Here is a 3,306-nt window from a genome sequence, read left to right on the forward strand (position 1 = left end):
TGTTGTCTATCAGATATAAGTTGTAATTTCAAGTCCATAAAACTTTTTTACTTTCAACCAATATTCATAAAATATTTTATGGCTCCATAGAACCACGTGGATAGATCCATGTGATTGATTAATTAGTTTATGGTGTCATAGAACCTATCCACGTGATTGATTAATTAGTTTATGGTGCCATAAAACCACGTTGGTAGATCCCTGTGATTGATTAATTGGTTTATGGTATCATAGAATCAGGTGGGTAGATCCATGTGATTGATTAATTAATTTATGATGCCATAGAACCAGGTGGGTAGATCTCTGTGATTGATTAATTAGTTTATGGTGCAACAGAATCAAGTGGGTAGATCCATGTGATTGATTAATTAATTTATGGTACCATAGAACCAGGTGGATATATCCATGATTGATTAATTAGTTTATGGTGTCATAGAACCACGTGGGTAGATTCCTGTGATTGGTTAATTAGTTTATGGTGCCATAGAACCACGTGGGTAGATCCCAGTTATAGATTAATTAGTTTATAGTATCATAGAACCACGTGGGTATATCCATGTGATTGATTAATTAGTTTATGGTGTCATAGAATCAGGTGGGTAGATCCTTGTGATTGATTAATTAGTTTATTATGCCATAGAACACGGTAGGTAGATCCAAGTGATTGATTAATTAGTTTATGGTGCCAAAGAACCACGTGGGTAGATCCATGTGATTGATTGATTAGTTTATGATGTCATACTACGAGGTGGGTAGATTCATGTGATTAATTAATTAGTTTATGGTACCATAGAACCAGGTGGGTAGATCCATGTGATTGATTAATTTGTTTGTGTTTGATTCAAACGTCCGGTTTCGGACTCAAAAATGTCCACCGAACAAATCCGACGGGCCTAAAAATTCAGTCTACTTCCGACCATTTTAAAAGGAGATTTTTTCGGGTGCGCGTGATTTTCTACTTTTTCCAATTTATATGACTAATTAAAATTTATGTTTTAACCAAAGGTTCCTTGAGGCAGTTATAAAGGCAACTTCCACCGATGGATATCTAGTATAAATATTGACCAAACATTCTTTCAGACAGAAATCTATAAAGATTTCATTATAAAATCATCATGTCTTTTGAATGATGCTTTAAATTCACATGTACGAAAAATACATAACTAAGAAATAGTAAAGAAGTTTTACTACAATCTCCTTCATTTCAACTTCTTAATTAGAGCATAATGTCTAAATTGCACTCCAGCGAATCACACTTAAAATAGAATAGCAGCATGTCATTTGTTACACAAATCAGTTGTTACAGAACAGCAGCAACTCATTTACCACACAAATCAATTGTTACGGCAAATAACAAAATAGAGAATAACAATGAATCACATCATAATTATCGAAATCGAAAAGAAAATAGAGAAGAAAAAGCAGGAACCATTGTTTAAAGCCTTTGATTGAATATTCCTAGTTCCTTTTCTTCCTCTTATGTGGCTTTTTTTCCCGTGATATTTGTGATAATTTTTTTTCATTCTTGTAACTCATTTCTTGATTATTGTAAATATTATCAAAGGTGTTGTTTCTGCCAGTAGATGCAACTGTTGCACAAAAGATAAAAAAAAAATATTATACATATGCAATGACAAAATCTAGATTACTTTTAAAAAAAGAGAAAAGTAAAATAAATTGTAATGTTAAAAGCAATTTCTACATTTTCTGTTCTACTTGTTTTATGTTAGCAAAACTAATATTATTATGCAATGAATTCATTGATAATGTCCTTAATGAGATAGGTTTTCCAACTAAGCTTATTAATGTTATTATGCAAGCAGATAGGAGAAAGACGGGAGAAAGACTTGTGGTGACATGCACTGGAGCTTTTGAGCTTTTGAAGGGCTACATAACATAATTAAATATTTACCTGAAGGTGTGGAAATTATTGGCGTCTGGTAATCGGATGCTTCAGCTTCAGGATTGGTTGTCAGTGCTAGAGTGGGTGATTTACCTGAAGGTGTGGAAATGATTGGCGTCTGGTAATAGGATGCTTCAGCTTCAGGATTGGTTGTCAGTGCTAGAGTGGGTGATTTACCTGAAGGTGTGGAAATGATTGGCGTCTGGTAATAGGATGCTTCAGCTTCAGGATTGGTTGTCAGTGCTAGAGTGGGTGATTTACGTGAAGGTGTGGAAATGATTGGCGTCTGGTAATCGGATGCTTCAGCTTCAGGATTGGTTGTCAGTGCTAGAGTGGGTGATTTACCTGAAGGTGTGGAAATGATTGGCGTCTGGTAATCGGATGCTTCAGCTTCAGGATTGGTAGAGTGGGTGATTTACGTGAAGGTGTGGAAATGATTGGCGTCTGGTAATCGGATGCTTCAGCTTCAGGATTGGTTGTCAGTGCTAGAGTGGGTGATTTACCTGAAGGTGTGGAAATGATTGGCGTCTGGTAATCGGATGCTTCAGCTTCAGGATTGGTTGTCAGTGCTAGAGTGGGTGATTTACCTGAAGGTGTGGAAATGATTGGCGTCTGAGCTTCAGGATTGGTTGTCAGCGCTAGAGTGGGTGATTGGTGAGCGGATCCAAAATTGGTTGCATCATTGTGATCAAAATTGTGATCCACATCATTGTGATATTGATCAAGATTGTGATCCTGAACATGTTCATTGTCCTGTCAAAGATAAATAATAAGAACCAATATGGCTAAACTTGGATTCGTCAGAAGAAACAATAACATATCATGTCAATTATAAAATAGAAATTCAAAGAAAAGACCAATATGGTCAAGGGGGTGGCGTTCACATGTATATGTTGTCCTTCACCGGTTTCGTCTTCATCAGATTCTACCCTCTGCATAAAACGGTATTGAAAGCAAAAAAATCAGAATCAAATTTCATTTTTGTGTTTCATGCCGGTTACGAACATGTACAAAGAAAAAATCAGACCTGCACATAATTTATAATTAAAAAATAAAATAAAATCAAACCTGCTCATAATTCAATAGCAGCCCATCATAGAAAAGACCCTGTTTGATAAGGAACTCGTTTCTTTTCGCCCACCGGTTATTGCAATGCTCGTAAAATTTGTTGGCATTCCTCCAATCCTTATTTTTTGCCGGGCCTCTTTGCTGCAGGTTGGGTATCCTAAACTTACCAAGGCCTTTTTTCAGGTGTTCCTGCTGCAACCCCAGCTGTTTCCAGCAAATATTTACAGGGTGTCTTGCAATATGCTCAAAGCAAATGGAATATACTTTCGCATACACCATCCAGGTTTGATGATGGAATTGATCGGGCAATAAACCTTTTAGATCAGCCCTCTCAT

The 3,306-nt window shown here is 36.3% G+C and overlaps 1 long non-coding RNA gene across 1 annotated transcript; it reads right to left on the reverse strand.

Moving 5' to 3' along the window:
* Nucleotides 1–1,467: 1,467 nt before the first annotated feature.
* LOC127083590 (uncharacterized) lies at nucleotides 1,468–2,650 on the reverse strand. Its single transcript, XR_007788476.1, has 3 exons — nucleotides 2,323–2,650; nucleotides 1,913–2,080; nucleotides 1,468–1,589 (listed from the first exon to the last, which is right to left on the reverse strand). It is a non-coding gene; the product is annotated as an uncharacterized LOC127083590 (long non-coding RNA).
* Between the last annotated feature and the right edge of the window lie 656 nt (nucleotides 2,651–3,306).

Source organism: Lathyrus oleraceus, chromosome 5 (assembly GCF_024323335.1).
Source record: "Lathyrus oleraceus cultivar Zhongwan6 chromosome 5, CAAS_Psat_ZW6_1.0, whole genome shotgun sequence".
Classification (NCBI taxonomy): Eukaryota; Viridiplantae; Streptophyta; class Magnoliopsida; order Fabales; family Fabaceae; genus Lathyrus; species Lathyrus oleraceus.